Below are 26,370 nucleotides of genomic sequence, written 5' to 3'. Positions count from 1 at the left end.
AGTTTCAGCTGAGCCACACTCTGGAACTAGTAGTGAGTGGCAGACTATCATAAAAACTATAAAAACTGGAAGATACATTTCAGAAATGAAATAAAGGTAGAGATATAAAATGCAAGAATTAGTCTATAATAAGCAAATGACACAAAGCAGTCAGTGGATAATAATGAAGAAATTGACAACACAGTGGTTAAGGTAAATGACAACATCATGGGTGATAGTACAGTCCAATCAGTTAAAGTAGATGTTATGGTTAATAAGGAGATTATAACAGATTCAGAAGAAGAAAAATACTAAAGCAGATGATCCAGGAGTATCAGAAGACATAGTTTTAGAAGCACTTCTGATGATAGCCATTGAGCAAACTTGCATTATGATTTGAAATAGTGGCAGATGTGTGTGCAGAAAGCAGATGGGTGCTGCAACAAAGATATCAGATCTGTGGATGCTATTTCAACAGTGGCATTTGTCATACAAGAAGCCATAACTGAGGCATGAGATATGAACAAGAACAAGGTAAACCTGGTAACATTATTTGAGATGTTGCACACAAATACATGTAAGCCAAATGTAGGGATGCTAAGTGTTGCATGTTCAGAATCAAGTCTAGCAAATGCTTGTAAATTAAAGAATAGAAGAGTGTATTGAAAGTAAATCTCCACACTATGAAAAAGAAGTATAAAAAGGAAAAGGAAGGTAAAGAAGATTCATATAAAAAAAATAAATGTTGAGAATGCATGTTTGAAATAATATGAAGTGACTAAAGTGAGAACTGAAGATTTGGTTAAGAGAAAGGGCTGAACCCCAAAAATAAGTGGAAGTTAAGTATAAAAAGGAAAAGGAAGGTAAAGAAGACTCATATGAAAAAAATAAATGTTGAGAATACATGTTTGAAATAATACGAAGTGACTAAAGTGAGAACTAAGATTTGGTTAAGAGAAAGGGCTTAACCCCAAAAATAAGTGGAAGTTAACGACAACAAGGGAAGGAAGGAAATGCTGCAAAATTCACCAGTTTTGAGTGTAGTTTGTTTGGGACATATCTAGTAAAATGAGTTTGTATAATGATAATACAAACAAAAATTTGAATGCTGCTGTGAGGAAGACACAATGTCAAAAGAAGAAACAAACTGAGATGTGGATGTCAGAGGGTTGTATGGAAATATTCAGTACTCCCAAGTAGAAAGTGGAATAAAGAAGAGAAAGCACAAATAATTTCAAAGCAAGAACAGAATGAAGAAAAATAAAGACACCATGCAGTTGCCTTGAATGGCTGGTTCAATGAAGAAAATATTATTATAATTTGCTTTCATTTTTCATGCACTAGAGACTGGCATTAGATATGAACTGTGAAATACAGAATATGTTAGATTAGGCAGTAGCATTAATGCCCAGGTGAAGCAAGTTTTAAAAATCAATATGGTTTTGCAACGGGCAGATTTGTAGGAAGCATTTTGACCTGGTGTAGGAATACTATGCAGTGATCAGACTGTGTTGATGTGCCAAAGAAGTAGGTTACTTTGTTTGTACTTGTAAGGTCAGTGGAAGTATATTAATTAAGTGCTGCATGTGCAGGTGCCAAAGGTACATGATAGCTGCTGTTTTGTCGTATTTCAATTGTTCTATGTAGACACCACATGACTGATGGAGGTGGCAGACCCACAGCGCATGTGCAGATGGACTAGTTGAGCTGATGCAACAGGACATTGTGACATGTTGCATGTCCAGGAACCAGCACCATAATGGTTTGCAGCAACAGGCTGATATGACATCAGGCATGTGGAAGGTGCACAAGGGATGTATCAGCGGGTGGCCACAGATCAACAGAATTTATTAATGCTGCATTTATTAATGCTGAAACACATACATTCAAGTGGGGGGCAATGATCTCTCACTCATTCATCAACTGCAGTGGCCTACCAGTGCCATCTCACTGAATGCACCAACAGACAGGGCGTGCACGCTATCATTTATGACAGGATGTGGGCTCACACACAAAATTGCTGGCAAAGAGACACAAGTGGGGTCGCCCGTTGAGTGAAGTGCTGTGCAATGGTGTCACTGCATTGGGCCAACACAAGCACCTGATGCCACACCATGGGCAGGAATGATGTTCAACACCACCATGGATTCAGCAGGATGCAATGATATACCTGCTAAATCAATCCAAGACAAAGTTGTAAATTGCTGTAAACCTGTAGTATGTGACTCTAAAGGGTGATTATAATTAAAGATAAACTTCCAAACTGCTGTAGAAATAGCACTGCTAGTCAAAATGATGTCGAGTTGCAATTGAATATTATTGGAAGAAGGGGGAAACATATGGCAGAAGAAAAATAAATAGTTATAAAATGTAGCAATAGATCATAGATTAATAATGGTTGACTACAAATGACAAATGAATCATACAACAATGCCTAAGGAGTACATTAAAAACAAAGATTCCAAGACTTACCAAGCGGGAAAGCGCCGGCAGACAGGCACATGAACAAAACACACAAACACACACACAGAATTACTAGCTTTCGCAACCGATGGTTGCTTCTTCAGGAAGGAGAGGGAAATCCCGGGAGCGGAAAGACTTCCCTTAGGGGAAAAAAAGGACAGGTGTACACTCGCACACACACACACACACACACACACACACACACACACACACACACACAAGCAGACATTGCCTAAGGAGTACGTTTGACATGAAACTAAGTGTGCATGGTTGTAGAGGTGTGATACTGTTAGTTACGTAAGCCCGTCCACCACGGCCAGGCCATATCACATTGGATGGTAAAAATTGGTTTTTAATTCACCTGAGGCCAAAAACCACAAAAAAGCATCACTCATATCGGTTTTATTGTCCTGAAGCCAAAAAAAGCATCAATCACATTGGTTTTTAACTGTCCAGAGGTCAAAAACTGCATACAAAGCATCAATCAAAATCAAATCAGATTATTAATTTTCATGTGACTGGCACAAAACATGTTCAAAATGCTGTTCCACAACTGATCAAAGTGTTTATAGGGCACATTCAGAATAAGTTGTGCAATGCATGTCTTCAGTTCAGCTAAGTTTTCAATCAGAACACTGAGCACAACATCTTTCAGATAGCCTCACAGCCAGAAAGCCCCACAGCTAGAAGTCACAAGGATTAAGATCAGGTGATTGGGATGGCCAGGCTGTAGGGGAATCGCAGCTGATAATTCTACCATCTCCATAATGGTGTTTTAGCAGCTGCTTGACTGGATTTGCAATGTGCGGAGGTGCGCCATCTTGCATAAAAATGATCCCACCCACACATCCATGCTGTTAGAGAGCTGGAATGATGTGGTTGTGCAAAAGACACTCATAGCACTTACCAGTTATGGTACAGGTAACAGGATCGTAAACACCTGTCTCTTCAAAAAAATATGGCCCCATGATAAATGTTGTCATAAATCTGCACCACACCATGACCTTCTCAGGATGAAATGGTACTGGTTGATTTGTGTGTGGATTTTCCATTGCCTGTATTTGACAATTCCGTGTATTGACATATTCTGTCAGTTGGAAGTGGGCTTTGTCTGTTCCTCGGCCAATTATCGTCCATTTCCATGCAAGCAAGAAATTATAAAGCAAAGGTCTCTCTTGCTGGCAGGTCAACAGGAAGCAACTTGTGCGCATGGGTGACCTTGAATGGATAGCAAAGAAGGATTTTATGCACCATGCTCACGGGTATGTCCAATGTCTGGGCAATTCTCCGTGCACTACACTTTTGCACACCACTGCTCGTCTCCTGCTGCATTACTGTGGCCACTGCTTCCACTGATGTCAAATCAATTTGTTTCCTACCTCTACCAGGTTGCACACCAAAAGAACTCGCCTTTTCAAATTTCTGAATCTTTTCTCCAGAACCAAGGCAGTCATCGGACCAATGCCTTTTTCAAAACCCTACAGTGTCTGGAACTTCTGCAGAGCAACGTGTGCACAATCATCATTCTTGTAATGCTGCTTTACAAGCACAGCATGATCCTGCATTACAGTCATGGGGAACATCATGGACGCAAAAAGAGGAAAAGCTGTGTAGCTACCCAGTGTGTTTATAGCAACTTCAATGGGTCTTGTGGATGACAGGTGTTTTCATTTACGTATTCTGACACAAACAGGGTCATCTATTGATGAATTTTTACACTATTTCTTTTTCTTCTGCCATACCTTTTCCACCTTCTCCGATAATATTTAGTTGCAATTTGACATCATTCTGACTAGTGGTGTTATTTATATGTTGTTTTGAAAGTTTAATTATAATCATCCTATACATCTACACTGACCAGACCAGTGTGAAGAGAGGCAGAGGATATATCATATTGTACCAATTATTAAGGCTTCATGTAGTAACAAAAGAATACACAAAACCAATCCAAGAAACACAAATATGGCTTTATTCATAACCCTCTGAACATTAAGGGAAATAAGTCTCTTGTGATTCCACATGTAACTAGACACAGAACAACTGATATGAATGATACAAACTGGAAGAACACAAAAATCTGGGGTTAGTCAGCACTACTCTGTGTGTCTATGACCAGGCTGCCAGTAGACTGTGTGGCAGAGACTACCATATGAATGCTTCCTACTTGCGGCCTCTAGTGGCTGGCCAGTGTTCATACAGTAAGTGTTTGATTTGAGTACACACACACACACACACACACACACACACACACACACACACACACACACACACACTAGTAGCAGGATAGAGCAAACCTCTCCCTCATGCGAAGTGGGCACCCAGGTGACATCATCATCAGCAGGCAGGGCCCGGTGCACAGGAGATGGGTCTGGACCCATTGGTGATGATGGGTAAGGGGACCAGTGGAGGCGGCCCAAACACAACAGCAGGCTACAGAAACAGACCCAAGAACGGAGGCAATTGGATGCACGGTGCTGGGAAGCTGTAAACTTGGGACAACGCATGTGGAAGAGGCAGTCAATAGGATGGTGGCACCTCTACAGAAGGTGATAGTGGTTTCCAGGTGGAAAGCAACGGGGTGGGCTGCAGTGATGGGTGCTTCACGAATGAAATGGTAGCTTCCGGCAGTGACCAGGAGAGCAAAATCCCTTCATTGGCATGCCACCAGCCCATTGGCCATATGGACGTCACAAAGACGGCATCCACAGCAGCAGGCAACAGTGGCTGTTATTCACTTGGGCCAACAACCAAACCTTCACATCCCCACTGTCGATATAAGTGCGAACCAGCCAAAGGAACTAACTGTGGAAGGTGCAACACAGGTCTCAGAAGGTGGAGGAGTGTGGACAGCTGTCAGCTGTGAAGCAACTCAGCCGGCCTCCACTCCCCCACAGACATGAAGCAATAGGTGCTCAGAAAATAGAGTAGGGCATTATCCAGCGAAGAATCCACAAGAAACTTTTTCATTTGGGACTTGAATGTACACACTAATCATTCCACCTTGCCATTTGATTGAGGGTGGAATGGTGGAGCTGTAATGTGATGAATGCCATTATCGGAAACTAAGGTTCAGGGCAATCCCTCAACAAAAACAGCCCTGAAAAGTGGATGAATTGTGACTTCAGCCGATGTAAGCATGCACCTGAGAATGTAGAGAGACTGGGAAAATGTGCCCACAACCAAGAGACAACAGGAATTCAAGAAGGAACCTGCAGAGTCTACTTGAATGCATCCCCTGGGATGGAGCTGGCTCCTATGCATCAGCTCATAATAGTGAAACTCTCTACTGTGGCCTGTTTATCAATATCAAAATGGAAACAAAGCAGTTCTTGATGATAAAAGTCATGATCAGGAAGGCAGGACAAGGTATCTGCATTGGCATGTTTAGGTAGAGGTCAAAAGTGGATTTTGTACTTGTAGCAAGACAAAAACAGCACCCAGAATTGTAGGCAAGATTTGAGATTTAGAGATGAAAGTAACAGGTCATTCCGAGCCATTGGCTTATTGGTGTGCACCAAGTCCTTGTTGTGAGGCATCAGTCACCAGATTTATGTGCTGTTCCGGAGAGAACATAGCTAAACAAGGGGTCAAGAGTAGTATGGATTTCAACATTTAAAAAGCATATTCACAATCTGAGTTCCAGCGAAAAGGTATATTCTTGCACATGGAAAAATACATAAATACATAGATGTTGTAATATTTACATAGATTCATCACTTAAAGTTGGTTCTAGAAACTTTCTAAGTAGGTTTTCATTGGATAGTTTGCCTTGTATCTTCTAGATTCAACCATCTCAATTTATTGAGCACCTTTGTGATGCCCTCCCATGTGTTGAACAAAACTATGACCATTCATGTCACCCTTCTTTGTGTCCATTCCTTATCCACTACCAGTCCTATTTTGTACAGATTCCAAGCACTTGAACAAGATTCTAGGATGGGTCACATGAGTGTTTTGTACGCAGTCCCCTTTGTAGACTGATTGCAATTCCTTGGTATTCTACCAATCAACCACTATCTGCCATCTGCTTTGCCTGTAACTGAGCCTATGTGATAGTTCTATTTCATATACCTATATCCAGGTATTTGTATGGGTTGAATGATTTCAGTTGTAGCACATTGATATTATAGCCACAGGATACTATGGATTTTTAAATTTTTATTTTAGGACTTGCACAATTTTACATTTCTGAACATTTAAGGCAAGATGCAAATCTTTGCACCATTATGAAATCTCGTCAGGAACTGACTGAATTTTGTGCAGTTTCTTTCAGGCAACATTTCGTTATAGATAACTGCATTATTTTCAACGTCTGAGGTTACTGTTAATTTGTCTGAAAGGTCATTAGTATACAACATGAATAACAAAGCTCCCAACACACTTCCCTGTAGGAAACTCAAAGTCACTTCTACATCTGACAAAGACTGTTCATCCGAGGTAACTTTCTGTGCCCTCCGTACCAAAATTTCCTCACTCCGGTCACAAATTTCACTTGATACATAACATCATTGTACATTTGATAATACGCAGAGATGTGGTACTAAATTAAATTCTTTTTGGGAATCAAAGAATACAGTATCTTCACACTGACCTTGGTCCATAGCTTTCAGTATGTCATGAGGCAAGTGCAAGTTGGGTTTCACATGGTCGGTGATCTTGGAACAAATGGGCATGGAGGAGGTCACTATTTTTGAGCTACCTCACCTTTTTTGTGCTCAGAATATGTTCTAAGATTCTTCAACAAATAGATGCCAAGAATATTAGATGGTAGTTTTGTGGATTATTTCTGATACCCTTTTTGTAGTTGGGTGTGACCTATGCTTTTTTCCAATTACTTGGCATGGTTTTTTGTTTGAATGATATGTGGTACATTATAGTTTAAAGAGGGACTAACACAGCCACAAATTCAGTATGCAATCTGATAGGAGTTCTGTTATGATGTGGAGCTTTCTTCAAAGTTAGTGATTCTAGCTATTTCTCAATACCAGTGACAGTGATGTCTCATCTTTTCAATGGTAGGGGAATTAAATTTTGGTGATGCTCCTGGACTTTCCTTTGTAAAGGAATATTTTAAATTGGAGTTAAGCATTTCTTCTTTGGCTTTTCTATGCTCATTTTCAGTTCTTGTCTTATCCATGAGTGACTAGACACTAACTTTGGCGCCAGTAACAGCCTTTACATACACTCAGCATTTGTTTGGGTTTGTGAAAGATCTTTTGACAATATTTTACTACAGTAGGCATTGAAGGCTTCACACATAGCTGTTTTGATAGCTAAAGTCATTACATTTAGCATCGGGTCATGAATGGGAATGGGAACATCATTGGTATGGACCAGAATATTGTGTAGGTTGGGTGAGTGATGGGATAGCATTTCAGGTGGGGTGGGAACGACTGTTGGGTAGGATGTCCCTCATTTATGGGCATGATAATAGATCACCAAAGCTCTGGCAAAAGATATGGCTCAACCATATCCTTCAGCAGGCCTTGTTCTGATATTCAAACCAGCAACTGGAACAATTACAAATTATGGGAATAGAAAAGAAAGAACTGGGAAACAAGCAAGGAAATGATAAGAAAAAGACTGTAAGCTCTCACCTCTTAATTTTAAGTGAACTAGACCATGTTGCTAAGGATTTGCTATAGGACCTCTCAGGGAGAGACTTACAACAACCATGATCACATAGAAAATTGAACTGTAGCCTACCTATGCTTGACATGTCTGTTATCACTTACAACACAATTAATCATAAAAAATGGTTGTTTTTCTTAAATACAAGATGATGTTCTTTAATGTAGTTTCTTTAACTTCCTAGAACAGAAATGCGTCTAGCCATATCAAATTCATTCACTTTCATGGAACTTACAAATTACAAAATCATTCATTCTGAAAAAGCCATGGATGATTCAACACCCCTATTTCAATAAAATGCTCGTCTCAGTACACTATCAAACACTTTCTACCTTAATTTTGTGAATTCTGCCTATTGACACTTTACCCAATTGTTTCCCCTACCTCTGTCCTGTCAGCCTCTTCCAATACACGCCTCTGTGGTATCTTCATCATGTGTTGCAATTCATTTGCCCTGATGTCTACATGTCACTTGCTTAACCCAAGTATTTGCCATCCTACCCTGCTGATTTCCTAGCCTGCCCAGCTGCTGCCTTCCACTGAGTCACTAGCTGCCCATCCACAACCCCCTCCCCCCTCCCTTCCCGCTTTATGCCTCTCTCTGTCCCCATACTCATCCCATCTGACAACTCAACATCTAGCCGAATCCACCTGCCAAACTGCAATACAAGCATTTTAGATTTGCAGAGTGGGTGAGTGTGTGTGCGTGCGTGCGTGTGTGTGTGTGTGTGTCCATCTGTCCGTCTGTCCTCCAACTAATCAAAAGCTAGCAAACTTTTCATTATCCGTCATGTGAGGCTGTCAATGACATAATGCTTCTGCTATTTGGTGTTTGTATAATATCAGTAATAGCAAATTATTCTGCTAGAGCTTAGCCAGTTTCCTGCTCAATTCCTGCCCAATCCAAACTTCTCTTTAAAAATCTCTATGCCAAAAGCATCCCCTCTTTTGTAAATCCCTGTTACAGTACAGTGTCTAATGATTTCATTGACAGTGATAAGTTATTTTCATAGTCAAAGAGGGAGATAAATGCTAAAAGTTGTACATATAGTGTGCAATAAGCTTACTCCTAACTTCTGAAACATGATTGTTACCCATTAACCATTTTTTAATTGGATTTTCAAAAAATATTGCCTTTAGGCCTTAAGAATTCATTATTTAGTGTTATCACAGATACAGTAATTAACAGAGATAATGGGATAATGTACAGAAACCAGATGGCAGTCATAAGAGTCGAGGGGCCTGAAAGGGAAGCAGTGGTTGGGAAAGGAGTGAGACAGGGTTGTAGCCTCTCCCCGATGTTATTCAATCTTTATATTGAGCAAGCAATAAAGGAAACAAAAGAAAAATTTGGAGTAGGTATTAAAATTCATGGAGAAGAAGTAAAAACTTTGAGGTTCGCCGATGACATTGTAATTCTGTCAGAGACAGCAAAGGACCTGGAAGAGCAGTTGAACGGAATGGACAGTGTCTTGAAAGGAGGATATAAGATGAACATCAACAAAAGCAAAACGAGGATAATGGAATGTAGTCAAATTAAATCGGGTGATGCTGAGGGAATTAGATTAGGAAATGAGACCTTAAAGCAGTAAAGGAGTTTTGCTATTTAGGAAGTAAAATAACTGATGATGGTCGAAGTAGAGAGGATATAAAATGTAGACTGGCAATGGCAAGGAAAGCGTTTCTGAAGAAGAGAAATTTGTTAACATCGAGTATAGATTTAAGTATCAGGAAGTCGTTTCTGAAAGTATTTATATGGAGTGTAGTCATGTATGGAAGTGAAACATGGACGATAAATAGTTTGGACAAGAAGAGAATAGAAGCTTTCGAAATGTTTCGAAATGTGGTGTTACAGAAGAATGCTGAAGATAAGGTGGATAGATCACGTAACTAATGAGGAGGTATTGAATAGGATTGGGGAGAAGAGAGGTTTGTGGCACAATTTGACTAGAAGAAGGGATCGGTTGGTAGGACATGTTTTGAGGCATCAAGGGATCTCAAATTTAGCATTGGAGGGCAGCGTGGAGGGTAAAAATCGTAGAGGGAGACCAAGAGATGAATACACTAAGCAGATTCAGAAGGATGTAGGTTGTAGTAGGTACTGGGAGATGAAGAAGCTTGCACAAGACAGAGTAGCATGGAGAGATGCATCAAACCAGTCTCAGGACTGAAGACCACAACAACAACAATGGGAAATCTGTGATACTACCAGCAGAATGCTGTGTAACTTTAGTAACCTGAAACTGCACCTCTGAAGTCTCAGAATGTTTCCAAGCTGATCATAAAAAAGGGAACATTGTGTGTCAGTAAACATAGACAGATTGAAAATTAATTGAGACCTCGCTGTGTACATTATTTAACTTATGTTCATCAGGTATATTACTATCTTTTCCACTAGCTGAGTCATGATATTTAGTGCTAATTAACTTGCAGACTAATAGTCCTAATCTGTGATCTCTTTGTACAACAGAACACAATACAATCAGAGGTAGAATATTCTGTGCTCAGTGCATTCCAAATGCTGGTGGCTGTCACTGTTCTTTGCTGATTTATTGTGCTTCTTGTCTAAAGATAATGCTGGTTTCCATTACTCTTCTATCGGTTATGTCTTTGGCCACCAGTGTTATCATCCTCTTTCACAGTCTTAGATATGAGGTCCTTTTGTTGGTAACAGGAGTCCATCCCACCTCCCACCATCTTCCTGCCCCATCACTCTGTGAAAAAAAATGTCTGTCATACATGTGAGCTGGTATTTAACTTTCAGGAATACTGTTACAGCCCAATGTCTAGTTTGCATTACAATGTCAGCTGCTTACTCAAACCTGACTAACAGTTCTCTACATGTACCACAGTAAGATTAATACAATACATAAATAAAAAAGAAACAGCCTGCCAGTCTAAATGTGAAAAGTGCCAGTCTCCCCTCTCCCTTTTCATAATATGTCTATCTTGTCATGCATTGTTCTTCTGGTTACAAACACAAATGTGTGCTTTATTACAACTAGTATAACTGTTAAATCAAACAATGGAAAATCCAGGATGGAATGTAACAATATTGTGAAAAGGAAAGTTGCTGCACACCATATAGTGGAGATGCTGAGTCGCAGATAGGCACAACAAGAAGACTGTCACAAATAAACAAACAGCGTTTGAAAAGTAAGGCCTTCATCAGAATTAGATGGCAAACACACTCATACACACTGACACAAATGCAACTCACTCACACATGACTGCAGTCTCAGGCAACTGTGGCCTCCAACACTGAGGCAATCTTCTTCAGTTTTTGTGTTGGGTACTTTCTAGGACACTTTTAGTATCCACTCCTGAATATTTCTCAAATTCTTCTGTATTCTTGCATGAGTTTCATCTCTGAGTGGATTGTAACAATACAATTTTGATCAGAAATCCATTTTTTTTTACAATGTGCTACGAAAACCATTTCGCAGCACCGATACACTGCAGTTAGAGTACACTGATGAAGCAAACTAATGATTATTAGTTAAAATAAAAGTTACTCTGACTGTTCATAGCAATTAAAGGTCACCAAATTTTCAGAATAATAGTAATTGCCATTGGCTGTTGTTCTGAAAAGAAAAAAAAAATATGGACACACAGCTGTTTACTGCACCTTCATAGTTTAGTGATGTAGAAGAAAGAAATGTTTGGGCATGATGCCTGTGGTGTGCCATCTTGATATTTTCCATGTTTATACTAAAATATTGGAGCAATACAATCTACTTTTTTCATAAAAATTTAAGGTGTAGTGTTTTCACATATTCAAGATCAAACGTTAAGGTCAATGACCTTGAATGTGAAAATCTGGAGAAACCCAACATGTTGCATCTCAGCACAAAACTCTACTCGTTAGCTTTTCAGTGGTATAAATTTCATTTCTGTATCTAGGTTAGAACCAGAATTATAGTCATTGAGACAGACAAAGCAATTTTCAATTTTTACAGACCATAATTTTCTTACAACATGCCTGTGCAAATTGGTGGTTTTCCACTTCCTCCTTATCTGGATCACTGACTGCACCAAATATGAAAGAAATCTGAGTGGACCAGGTTGAGTGCTGCATTGAATTGACATGGAATTACCCACTGGCAAACACAACCAAATGACCACCCTCCTGCTTATTTTCAAATACAGGCTCGACCCTGACTAAGCTTTCTACAGTAGTCACTGTTTGTTCAAACCCAACAAATGACAGTGATGACATGAACAGCTAAAATCTACACTATCTATGAACAGTTACTAAAACACAAGAGTATGCCTCTTAAATACATAGATGCCGAAGGAATTTAAGAATTAAATTACAAAAATCACACAGAAGCTAAATAAGTATAGTTAGGTGCAACTAATATGATACACAAGAAAACTACTCTCCTGCTAATTTTTGAATGGAGGTTGTCTGCAAATAAAACTGGTGGGGCATTTGTATTGATAAGTAACTCATTAATGAAGAATAAGAACAAAATAGGACACCTGTCTCCTTTTGCTTTTAAATTATTTACAAAATAGTTTTCCATGTTTGTATAATTATCAGTGATAGCAAATTCTTCTGCTAGAGCTTAGCCAGTTTCCTGCTCAATTCCTGCCCAATCCAAACTTCTCTAAAGACCTTGTCATAGATGAAACACTAAATTCTGATTTTCTAGCCTTCTTTAAAAATCTCTATGCCAAAAGCTTCCCCTCTTTTGTAAATCTCTGTTACAGTACAGTGTCTAATGATTTCATTGACAGTAATAAGTTATTTTCATAGTCAAAGAGGGAGATAAATGTTAAAAGTTGTACATATAGTGTGCAATAAGCTTACTCCTAACTTCTGAAACATGATTGTTACCTATTAACCATTTTTCAATTGGATTAGGCCTTAAGAATTCATTATTTAGTGTTATCACATAAACAGTAATTAACGGAGGTAATGGGAAATCTGTGATACTACCAGCAGAATGCTGTGTAACTTTACTAACCTGAATTAGTATGAGCACTGAATGACCAACTGCTTTCAGATATAGAGAACATCTCTTATTAATTACAGATCATAGGGCCTAAATAAGTACATGATGTCAGGATCCTGCATACAGAGAAGGGCTTCAGGCTTAATATCCCTGAAGAAATAGAAATTTTCAAACAACTTTCCCTTAAAGACAGTTCATTCTCAATGAAAAGTTGTAGTTACATAATATAAATTTCTTCAGTGCTATAAAGCCTTTCCTTAGAGATACCTACAACTGACTCTTCCTTTTCAGAGTAGACTCTAAAATATCATCCTCCTATCTCCTTTTTAACAATATAGTAGAGTTGCTGAGTTACAGCTAGGCTCTACAAAAAGCCTGTCACAAATAAAGCTTTCAGCCATTACGGTCTTCGTCACCTTCATCAACAATAGATGAAAGACACACACACACACACACACATCCATATGACTGCAGTCTCAAGCAACTGAAGCTGTAGTGCGAGCAGCAGCACCAGTGCACGATGGGAGTGGCGACTGGGTGGGGGTAAGGAGGAGACTGGGGCAGGAAGGGGGAGGGATAGTATGGTGAAGGTGGCAGACAGTGAAGTGCTGCAGGTTAGATGAAGGGTAGGGAAGATGTGGGAAAAGGGGGGAGGAGTAGTGGGAAAGGGGAGAAGTAAAGCGGCTGGGTATGATGGTGGAACGATGGCTGTGGAGTTCTGGAATGGAAACAGGGAAGGGGCTGGATGGGTGAGGTCAGTGACTAATGAAGGTTGAGGCTAGGAGGGTTATGGGAATGTAGGATGTATTGCAGGGAAAGTTCCCACTTGTGCAATTCAGAAAGGCTAGTGTTGGTGGGAAGACTGTGAAGCAGTCATTGAAAGGAAGAAAGTCATGTTTGGCAGTGCATTCAGCAATAGGGTGGTCCACTTGTTTCTTGGCCACAGTTTTCGGTGGCCATTTTTGTGGACACCGTTTGTCGGTTGCCATTCATGCAGGCAGACAGCTTGTTAGTTGTCATGACAACATAGAATGCAGCACAGTGGTTGCAGCTTAGCTTGCAGATCACATGCCTTTGATGGAATAGGTGATGTTAGTGACTGGACTGGAGTAGGTGGTGGTGGCAGGATGTATGGGACAGATCTTGCATCTAGGTCTATTACAGGGCTATGAGCCATGAGGTAAGGGGTTGGGACCAGGGGTAGTGTAAGGATGGATGAATATGTCGTGTAAGTTTGGCAGACGGCGGAATACCACTGTGGGATGGGTGGGAAGAATATTGGGCAGGACATTTCTCATTTCAGGACATAACGAGAGGTTTCGAAACCCTGGTAGAGAATGTAATTCAGTAAAACTGAATTGTGAGAGGAATGCTTTTCTGTGGCCAGATGGTGAGAGTCCCACTGTATGCCCACAGAGCAGCATGTAGTGTGCTACATCATGTAGCTGTAATTTTACTGACAATTACCAGCTTTATGTCAATTCCACAATTTTAATGGTTTAAATATTATCTACTTATGAATTATTTTATATGAAGAGAGCATTTTACTCTTAAATCTGTTCATCTTTCACTACATGTAAGTACAGTCTGCTCATAAATCTGTTTGCCATAATAACCATCTATCCTTGATTTTTCTCTATGTCAATAATTTTGTAATCTTTTTATTTAATTGTCTGGATTTTTTTGATGAAGACACTCATAGTTGGTGTTGAAACCAGGTTAAAGAAAAGTACTGTTGCAAGCGGTTGCTGTATTATGTATACCTATCTCATAAAAATGTACATACATAGTTAACTTTCTGTACCCATAATCCTTTTAGAACTGGAAAAAGAAGCATGTGAAAGAAATGGAGAAAGAGAAATGATGCCCTAGCTGAAAGATAAGTTTCACTATTCAGACTGTATGTGTGAAAAAATGCTACTTTTGACAGTACTTCAAAAGAGATGGAGTATAAGGAAGACCATGAAAGAATTTTCCACTTCATTTTACATGGTTTGTGGCAGGACATGGTATGTTAGTGTCACCAAATCCAAAGCCAGGTAAGACATAGTGTGAGAAAATTGCTCATAGTGTGCATGATTTTTTCTGTGATCATAGTGTGAGCTGTGTGATGCTGGAAGGAAAGACTATGGGTCTGTGAAAGAAAACTGAATTAGAGTACTAATGTTGCACTTTCATAAGAAATTATATGCATATTTCAAAGAAAAATACCCAGATGTAAATAATGGATTCTCACAATTTTGTGAGTTGCAGCCAAAGCACTGTGTTCTTGCCTATGTCAGTGGGACCTACACTTTTTACCTGTCTCACACCAGAATTTTAAGTAAATTGAAAAGAACTAATGAAATGAGAAGAATACACATTACCATAATACAAGCACTGTGCAGCATTTGTTATTCTGCACTTACTGGTATGTTTTCAGGAGCATGTCCCTGTTGTGCAACAGAAACAAGTCTGACTAAGTATCTATTTGAACTATTTGGTATGAACTGCAGTGACAAAATTACAACAGACAGGGTAGTTCTAGAAATTGTAACAAAATCAATAGACAGTTTCACTGAATTTTTGCATCAAGCTCCTATCACACTCTTTTATCGCCCAGCTACAGTCGTAGTTCTTTAAAATAATTAAAGAAGGATTCAGTGTAAGTGTATATTTTATTTGTGATTTTGCAGAGAGTTATTCCTTCACCATGTATGTATGTATGTATGTATGTATGTATGTATGTATGTATTGCAGGGATTTCACTGGAATAATTCACATGTTATAATTCACTGATTTGTAGTTTACTAGAGAGATGCAATTGCTAAAGAAATATGCTATGTGTCGTATGTGGAAATATCTGACTGCCTTCAGCATGATACAGTGATTGTATATATTCTTTCAAGCACAATTTCATAAATTTCTTAAAATGTCACTTTCAAACTTCAAAGCATATTTTTACTTTCCAGATGTGTTGCCCAACACAAAATGAAAGAGAAGGAATTTCATGAATTTTTCCTACCATCAGAAAGATTTTGATGTTACAGCAGAATGACAGTTTTTACTACAGCACATGGTAAGTGACCTAGTGATGTGATTGCAGGGAACGCAGAGAGGTTAACCGCACCTGCCAGTCTCAAGTGACCTCATGGAAACCATATTTTGATATCACAACAGCTGTTTCAGTGGTCCAAGGAAAATATTTCCTCGTGTATCTTACACTTTACATTGGCTTTCCATCATGATAAATAAAATGCTAAGTTGAAGCAATGTTTGGAGAATTCAAGTATGATTCCAGGCACCCAGAAGGGTCATTGGTTAAATCTGGTAACAAAGGTATAGTAAACTTTAGTGAGCAGAGGAGAGTCAGTGGTTGCCATAGCAAATGAAATGCTGTTAAAGACATGCGTGGATTTGTTGCCTGTTTGTATGGTAGTCATTGGTGGATTGCGTATTTGTTACAAACATATGAATACATAGATACATCCACATGGACCATCTCCATCATATGCATTTCCTGCCAAACATGACACTTGTGTTATCAGAAGATGTGCCTGACATTCTCACAATGCTGGATCCAGTGACACCAACTGGAAGGACATACAAACTTTCTGCTTCAGATATGGTGAACATTAACAGTTCAATTGGAGACCTGCAAGACAAAATTTTACCACACTTTATTACCTTTTCATTCAAGCTGCACTGTAAATGGCTCATAATACCACTACACTAATGAAACCCATATTTTTGTACAGCATTACTTATGACTTACGCATTTTAATAACTTGTGTTTTATATTTATGTGCTACCTTCTGCATTCTGATAGAGTACTGATGTTGACAAAATAAATTATGGGGCATGATGCCTTTGGTGTGCCATCTTAATATTTACCATATCTATAGAACACACTGTAGAAACTCAATAAAAAAAATTTAAGTTAGGGTGTTTTGAGACATTCAAGGTCAAAGGTTAAGGTCAATGACCTCAAATGTGAAAATTCTTAAAAAAAAAAAAAACTGTCATGTTGCACAACAATGCAATGCTTTACTCCTCAGCTTTCCAATGATACAAGTTTCATTGCTGTACCTGGATTAGAAACAGAATTATAGTCATTTATGTTGAGACAGGTGCATGAAAATTTCACACAATTTCTTAACTTTGTGAGCCTGTAACTCCATTTGTAACTAATATACACTTCTGTAAATTGGTAGTGTTTCATCTTTTATCTGGATCATTTGATGCACCAAATTTGAAAGAAATTGGAGATGATCACATTGAAAATGTCAGTGCGATGAACTGATGTAGAATTACCCTAGCACGGATTGAATTAGCATCAGTGGCAGGCTCAGTGCTTTTCTAGTAGCTTTAGTGTGGCAGAGCAGATAATTGTCTAAAAGACAACAAGGCTCAATTTCATCTTTTTTATTTACCTGTTGTTTTCAATTGAATCTTAGTAGTACGGTGGATGGGGAGTTGCATGCTGTGTGCAGTTGTAGGAGGAGCTGGCTACATCTTCCAGTGTAGTCAAAGTGGGGCACTTGCACTCACTGCAGTGTGAGGGGCAGGTTGTAATACATTTGTATTTGCCTGAGTCTGATAGTCAATGTGGAGACTGGTCTTATGGCCTCACCTATTCACCATGTGAGAGCACAAGTGGCAACTCATTCAACAGGGTCTGAGCAAGCACATGATGAGCAAAGGTTCACTAGTTATTGGGAGCTCCAATGTTAGGTTCACTATGGAGCCCCTTAAAAAATAGCATTCAAGACTGGAAAGAAATTCAAGGTGCAATATATATCTGCCAGGGTACCTCATTTGAGATGTGGAAGAGGCCATACCTGCATTGAGGGTGTAGGGTGTGTTCATCTTCAAGTTGTGGCTCATGTTGACACAAATGATACCTTCATTTGGGTTCTGAGACCATCTTCAGTACATACAGATGGGTGACAGAAGTGGTGAAGATTGTTGACTTCAATCATGGAAGGGAAGCAGAGCTCACAATTTGCAGTATTGTACCCAGAACTGATGGTTTTGCTTTGATTTGGATCTGAGTGGAGATCTCAACCAGGGGCAATGTCAATTCCATGACTGCCTTGGCTACAGAATTCTGGACCTACATTATGGGTTGGGGAATCGTAGGACATCCTGTGATAAATCATGTGCATTACACAGAGGAAGCAGCTACTCGGATAGCAGAGTACTTGTGAAGTGCACATTGCTGTTTAGGCTAGGCTGTAATTTGAGGCACTCTGATGAATGCTCACCAGTTGATACATCAGATTGCATGCAAAATAGACACTTTGAAAGTCAAAACTTTGGCAGTAAATTGCTGAATCAAGGTTGAAACCTGGATAAACCATGGAATCCGGCACTTGCTGTAATAAACTAACAAAGACACTGTCACAGTGCAGCTCACAATTATATATGGATATGCCAACACAGATCGATTGCAGAGTCATAGATGTAACTCGTGCATTGTGCACATCTCTGCTGCCATCCAACATCTCTGGCGCATTTGCATCTGTGGCCGCATGCACAGTTGCGCGGTACACGAGTATAAAGGGACGAAGCGAGCACTGGAGCGGCAGTCTTGCGGCTCACTCTTAAGATGGCTGAACGTTATACAGCCGAAATATTAGAAGAAGAAGGAGAATTCTTGTGGCTCCACGCCTGAAACTTAATGGAACAGTTTTTGCGCTGCCAAAACCTGAAGATTCACATGTTTTAATTATGTATGTCTTTTCCTGTATTGCTCAAGTACTAGTGTATACAGTGTTTGCTTTGATGGTAAAATAAATTTTGAGAAAAGCTCAGTGGCTTGCCACTTAGGGGCAATGTATCTAAGCAAACCAGCTCCAAGGTTAAGTATCATTCATAATCTCCCCCTCCTGTGTGCATTTGAATTTTTAGATGGTTTCTCACATCTCAGTATGTTAATACTGGGCTTGGGGTGTTTTTCTTGTTGTGGATATATTTTAAGTAATTGATGCATTGTGAAATGCTAAGTCTTTACTTGTGCCTTGTAATGATGGTTACATTCTTTTCAGCATTTCCCAGTCACCATCTAGTTTTCTCTTGATGTTGTGATCCTGCAGTGCAGTGCCACATAATTGACCACTTACTTCTTTTCTGATTGCAGAGGGACACAGGTTATAAGAGAGCTTCACCATTTAAACAACTCACTACGAAATCACAAAATATGGTTTCCATAGTTCTTTTGTATTCAAATAATAAGTTTGTACTGAACTCGAATAGCGTGACATTGAATATATATAACAACATTCATTTTTCTTTACTTCTTGGCCATTGTCATCAAGCCACTTTTTTCTTTGGCATCCACAGCATCCCAAAAGCATGACAACAAAGTGCGAGTGATCCCCTACTTGCCAGCCAAAATTTTACATCCATTATCACTTTATGCACTGTGCCCAAATATTTCTTTCTCATATCTCTTCGTGTAGATTTCCCTACCATGTTATAGTTCTTGGTGGAGATTTTAATTTGCCGGATATAGACTGGGAGACTCAAACGTTCATAGCAGGTGGCAGGGACAAAGAATCCAGTGAAATTTTTTTAAGTGCTTTATCTGAATACTACCTTGAGCAGTTAAGCAGAGAACCGACTCGTGGTGATAACATATTAGACCTTCTGGTTACAAACAAACCCAAACTATTTGAAACAGTTAACGCAGAACAGGGAATCGGCGATCATAAAGCGGTTGCTGCATTGATGATTTCAGCTGTAAATAGAAATATTAAAAAATGTAGGAAGATTTTTCTGTTTAGCAAAAGTGACAAAAAGCAGATTTCAGAGTACCTTATGGCTCAACACAAAAGTTTTGTCTCAAGTACAGATAGTGTTGAGGATCAGTGGACAAAGTTCAAAACCATCATACAATATACGTTAGATGAGTATGCGCCACGCAAGATCGTAAGACATGGAAAAGAGCCACCGTGGTACAACAGCCAAGTTAGAAAACTGCTGCGGAAGCAAAGGGAACTTCACAGCAAACATAAACATAGCCAAAGCCTTGCGGACAAACAAAAATTACGTGAAGCAAAATGTAGTGTGAGGAGGGCTATGCGAGAGGCGTTCAATGAATTCGAAAGTAAAGTTCTATGTACTGACTTATCAGAAAATCCTAAGAAATTTTGGTCTTACGTCAAAGCAGTAGGTGGATCAAAACAAAATGTCCAGACACTCTGTGACCAAAATGGTACTGAAACAGAGGATGACAGACTAAAGGCCGAAATACTAAATGTCTTTTTCCAAAGTTGTTTCACAGAGGAAGACTGCACTGTAGTTCCTTTCCCCCCCCCCCCCCCCCCCCCTCTTGCCGCAGTGTACCGTAGGTCTCTAGAAGAGCGTAGCATTCCAATGGATTGGAAAAGGGCACAGGTCATCCCCGTTTTCAAGAAGGGACATCGAACAGATGTGCAGAACTATAGACCTATATCTCTAACGTCGATCAGTTGTAGAATTTTGGAACACGTATTATGTTTGAGTATAATGACTTTTCTGGAGACTAGAAATATACTCTGTAGGAATCAGCATGGGTTTTGAAAAAGACAGTCGTGTGAAACCCAGTTCGCGCTATTCGTCCACGAGACTCAGTGGTCCATAGACACGGGTAGATGCCGTGTTTCTTGACTTCCGCAAGGCGTTCGATACAGTTCCCCACAGTTGTTTAATGAACAAAGTAAGAGCATATGGCCTATCAGACCAATTGTGTGATTGGATTGAAGAGTTCCTAGATAACAGAATGCAGCATGTCATTCTCAATGGAGAGAAGTCTTCCGAAGTAAGAGTGATTTCAGGTGTGCCACAGGGGAGTGTCGTAGGACCATTGCTATTCCCAATATACATAAATGACCTTGTGGATGACATCGGAAGTTCACTGAGGCTTTTTGTGGATGATGCTGTGGTATATCGAGAGGTTTTAACAATGGAAAATTGTAGTGAAATGCAGGAGGATCTGCAGTGAATTGACGCATGGTGCAGGGAATGGCAATTGAATATCAGTGTAGACAAGTGTAATGTGCTGCCAATACATAGAAAGAAAGATCACTTATCATTTCGCTACAATATAGCAGGTCAGCAACTTGAAGCAGTTAATTCCATAAATTATCGGGGAGTACTCATTAGGAGTGATTTCAAATGGAATGATCATATAAAGTTGATCGTAGGTAAAGCAGATGCCAGACTGAGATTCATTGGAATAATTCTAAGGAAATTCAATCAGAAAACAAAGGAAGTAGGTTACAGCACGCTTGTTCACCCACTGCTCGAATACCGCTCAGCAGTGTGGGATCTGTACCAGACAGGGTTGATAGAAGAGATAGTGAAGATCCAATGGAGAGCAGCGCGCTTCGTTACAGGATCATTTAGTAATTGTGAAAGCGTTACAGAGATGATAGATAAACTCCAGTGGAAGACTCTGCAGGAGTCTCAGTAGCTCGGTACGGGCTTTTGTTGAAGTTTCGAGAACATACTTTCAATGAGGAGTAAAGAAGTAAATTGCTTCCTCCTACATAGATCTCACGAAGAGACCATGAGGATAAAATCAGAGAGATTAGAGCCTACACAGAGGCATACTGACAATTTTTCTTTCCACGAACAATACGAGACTGGAATAGAATGGAGAACCGATAGAGGTACTCAAGGTACCCTCCGCCACACACCGTCAGGTGGCTTGCGGAGTATGGATGTAGATGTAGATGTAGATGCACATAAATTCCAACAAACCCTATGGATAGCGGATGCTTTTTACTGCTACTGCTTAAAGTCACATTTTTCACACACATCTTTCATCTATTTAGTGAAAGAATAGTGAGACGTGTTGCTATGCTTTATAACAACAGGTACAACAACACATTCCCCTACTAAGATGAAAGACTTCATGTAGAATAACTTACACAACTAGAGACATCATGGCTTATCTTATAAGCAGTGCATAAATTAATTTCACTTTTATATTCAGATCTCATGTGTCCTAAATTCATTGCATTCCTTTCAATATCAAATGTATATATACAATAGTCATCAGTTTTCTTACATTAGACACCATGGCTTAAAACCCATTTGCTTTTTTATCATGTAAAGATTTCTGTCTTTGTATTTCAGAAAGATATTTAATATTCTAAAATTAATGTTTAATTCCATGAGATATTAAATTTACCCCACCATTTACCTTAAGGAGTTACATGTTGGCATTTCATCTTATCTTACTTTCCACTTTTACAAGTCTCAGAATTGTTCTTGTTCAATGTGTATTCAAGAAGCAAAAGTCTAAGGAATCGAGTCCTGGAAAGTCCGTGTGCCTTAGCCATTTTGCAGAATTCTTCCCTATCTTTGTTTAGTTTACTTTCCTAGTTTTGTACTCTTATATCCACTGCATTCTCATGTAACTCTCTGGACAGATACATTGAACATACTGTATTGCTTTCACAGGGTAGTCTGGTATCAGTTGCATGGGAGCTGAATGCCCACCAGAGGAAATGGAGCTCAATGGATGACAGAGGGCAGTGATGATGCAGTGCTGCACTCACCTAGAAAGTGTGTCACCATCTCACCACGTGGATACACTGACCAACAGTGTCCCTTGTGGCTGGCATAAATACCACTACACCTAGACCGCTCTGTCAGTCATGTACCTTGTCTGATTGCATTTGTTACCATTTCCAGCATACTACTGACTATGCACTGATGACTTTGCTTTGGTATTGGTTTTCCTCTTTGGTCTCAATTTGGATTGTGGCCCGTACTTGACCTGCTGACAGCGTTGTGTCAAAAGTTTGTCGCATATCATTGTTCTGTGGATTGCTATTGACTTGCTCTTTTTGTGTTAGGTCTGCCATTTGGTCACCTCTGTTGCTCGACTCTGGTGTGGGTTTGAGTCCGATCTGTAGGCAGTCTTCCCACCTTGCATCATCATCATATCTCTCGTATTTTTCTGATGTGTGTACTGGTATTCAACTACTCACAGATATCAAAGTTGGTGACAAGGAAAAAAGAAGTTGTTTCATTGCATGGAAACTAAAAAGTTTCAAGTCATGGGTGATTCCTTTCAGTGAGCACTCTTTCTGTCTTGGACATTGCCAGACACATTTTTTCTCCTCCAGAAATTGGAGCTTCTGTCTGACTCCATCTCACTCTCCTTTCAGGAGATATGTATTCCGCTGACTAATTATTATTCCCAGCAGTACCATGTGGTTGCCTCCAGGCTAGAATTTCATCAGTGTCATAAACAGCTGAGACAATCATATTGTTGTAGGTCACTGATTTGCAAGGACTCCGCTGAAAATGTGATTTCACTTGTGACAGTCAAGGCTGTAAGGCTTCCTGCACTGACTCCTTGATTCGTGATGTGGTGGTTCACCTGGCACCTGACCTGGAGGTTTGCATGGCAAGGTTGAAACTGGATAACTCATATTTAGAAAACATCTTGTGCATCACTTATTCATTCAAAATTGGCAGGGCTGCAAGTGGCAGCAGTTCACATGCCACCACATGGGCCACCCCAGCACCATAAACATAGAACAACCACTGGGTTGCAGCAACATAGTGATTCATATTTTCCCAGTGTCTCTATGACTTCTGAGCTTCCAGTCACACCTCAACGACAGCTGCAGGAGCCACTCCCTTCATACCCACAGTGTTTTTGCTCTCACTCCTGTGCAGACTGTCCAGATCACAGGGGTCATGTACACACTGTGGCAAGGAAGGGCACCTCCAAGTATTGTGTTGCAGTCACACAACCTGCCCCTACCCATCACTGCGACCACACCAGGACATGGTACTTGCCCTGCATACAGTAGCCCCCAGAATGGAGATGGTGCAATTCCTCTTTGTGGGCAGCTTAGAAATATGTTACTTGGCTTTTGATATTCTTTGTCATTGACCATCCGTCAGATACCAACATTTTTGGTCTAGACCCCTTTATGGAGTTTAAATTTTTTATCTTGACTAAAGTCAAGATGGTTTCCACAGCAGTCTCTTTTCAGGAACTGGATGACCTATGCACAAAATTTTTTCCTCTGTTTCAAACCAGATTTGGAATGTGCTTCAGACTTTCAGGCACATGTCACACTTCGGTTGGATGCCACACCTCATTTTTATCTCTTTGCTTGTGTCGGGATATCAAAGTGACCACTAATACTCAATTGCAGATAGAAACCTATCCTATTCCCCGGCAACAAGATCTCCTCACCAAACTGGCTGGGAGGCAGTATTTTTCTAAAATCGACCTCGATTATGTGTACCTCTAGCTACCCTTAGATGAGGCATCTCAGAACATTGTCATCACTAGTGCATCGTTTGGGTTGTATAAGTGCAAGCACCCCCCCCCCCCCCTCCCTTTGCCATTCCTCAGCTCCTGCAGTATTCCAGCGATTCTTGGAACAGTTGATACAGCGTATTCCAGCTCGTGTCAATTACTTGGATGACCGTATTGTCACAGGATCCTACTGTCAGTAGCATTTGGAAAACCTCTGCACCCTGTTCATGACCCTGTGGAACATGGACCTGTGTTGTCATTTGGAGAAGAGCAGACTTTTTCAATGAGGAGTGGTGTATTTGGAGCATTGGCTCTCTCAAGAGGGAATCCAGCCTACTAATCGGCATGTTGTCAGCATCACTTCTTTATCCCACCCGACGAACTTACCTGAATTTCAAGCATTATTGGGTAAGCTTAACTATTATGCTGAATTCTTACCCCAGGTGGCTCACGTTACACAGCCTTCAATTGGGTGCATAAAAAAGGGGTCCCTTATACCTTGATCCCAACCTGCAACCAGGCTTTTGTCAAATGAAAACTGTGCTGACATCCACACACTGCCTCACAACTTTTTCTCCTGAACACCCATTGGTAGTGGCAGGTGATGTGTCCCATGACTGTACCCAAGCAATCGTGGTATGCAGGAATGGGGATGGTTGCGAACAGCCTACAGCATCCTCTCAAGACCTCTTGAATAGTTGCTCTGCTCCAGCGCAGAGCAACTATTCCCAGATCAAAAAGAAATCATTGGCATTAGCACTCGCAGTCAATATATTCCATATCTACCTTTTTTGGATACAGCTCTGTCTAACTACAAGTCTTAAGCCATTGGTGGCATTATCTGGGCCACATTCCAACTTTACAGAACAAATAGTGCAACATCTCCAGTGCTGGGCATTGTTCATCAGTGCCTACAATTATACTATCTGGTACAATCTGGCAGCCCAGCATTCTAAGCTGACACATTCTCCCATCTACCAGCTGGTTCGGACCCTGATATCAACTAGCAGGAGGTCCTCTGCTTCCACATCAATGCCGAACGACAATGTACACTGAACAGGTTTCCCCTTACGGCCATATATGTTGCCACAGAAAAATGGTGGGACCCCATCCTATGACAAGTCCTTGCTGTGTAAACCATGGCTGGCTGCATTATCTCACTCACTGGCTGATGACAGAGCTCTACTCTTAGAAACAGTTTTCTGATTGACTGTCGGTTGTGGATTATGTCATCCTTTCAGATACCGAGGCGGATGCACATCATATGGTCATTCCAGTGGAATTATGTCACTGGATATTGAGTTTGATCCACTATGGTGATTGGAGCATGTACAACATGAAGATCCTGTCACATTGCCATTATACGGACCTGGGATCAACAGCAATGTCGAAAAGATGGTCCGTAGTTAGGTAGCATGCGCCTGGCACCAGGTGGCACCGCCTAGTCCTTTGCCCTCTGGCCTACTGCTCACCTCCCTTGGGACTGCATCCATCTCAGTTTTGTAGACCCATTCTTGGGTTCTATGTGGTTGCTCATTATGGATGCTTATTCTCCATTGCCGAGGCTACTTTCACTGCCTTACCCCAAGTTTCAGCCATTGAAGGGTTGCCTCGCTCAGTGGTCTCTGACAATGCCCAGCACTTCATGGCCTCTACCTTCAAGTACTTTCCATGTTGCCAATTGCATCAAACACATTTGTAGCCCTCCATTTCATCCATCCTCCTGTGGTGAAGCTGAATATCTGCTCATGACTTAAAAGCAGCAGTTGAAGAAGGTTAATGAATTCTCTCCCACTATGGTGTCCCTTGCTTTGTTTTTGTGCACTTATCACACCACACTGATTACCAATCATAGCCCCTGGAGCCCTTCCATGGTCGCCAGCATTGGACCTAACTTTATCTGCAGACACCATTGCCATTGGAACCTCGCTCATGTCTCTCCCACCCACTGGCAGTGTGGGCACCTCCTCTGGCATTGATGAGGCTTGGGTACCAACAATGGTAGTGTACACCCATGGTGGTGACTTATGCCTAACCAAACACAGAAGGGACTTGAGTGCAACTACCACAACCAAGCAT

At 40.4% G+C, this 26,370-nt stretch overlaps 1 long non-coding RNA gene across 1 annotated transcript; it reads left to right on the top strand.

The window, feature by feature from the left end:
- The first annotated feature begins 14,951 nt into the window (after positions 1–14,951).
- On the top strand, positions 14,952–22,547 carry LOC126345252 (uncharacterized). The gene is made up of 3 exons (XR_007565165.1): positions 14,952–15,073; positions 15,986–16,092; positions 22,467–22,547. It is a non-coding gene; the product is annotated as an uncharacterized LOC126345252 (long non-coding RNA).
- The last annotated feature ends 3,823 nt before the right edge of the window (positions 22,548–26,370 follow it).

The sequence above is a fragment of the Schistocerca gregaria genome, chromosome 1 (genome assembly GCF_023897955.1).
Source record: "Schistocerca gregaria isolate iqSchGreg1 chromosome 1, iqSchGreg1.2, whole genome shotgun sequence".
In the NCBI taxonomy this organism is placed as follows: Eukaryota; Metazoa; Arthropoda; class Insecta; order Orthoptera; family Acrididae; genus Schistocerca; species Schistocerca gregaria.
The sequence above is the reverse complement of the archived record's forward strand: the minus strand, read 5'-3'. Positions and strand labels throughout refer to the sequence as shown.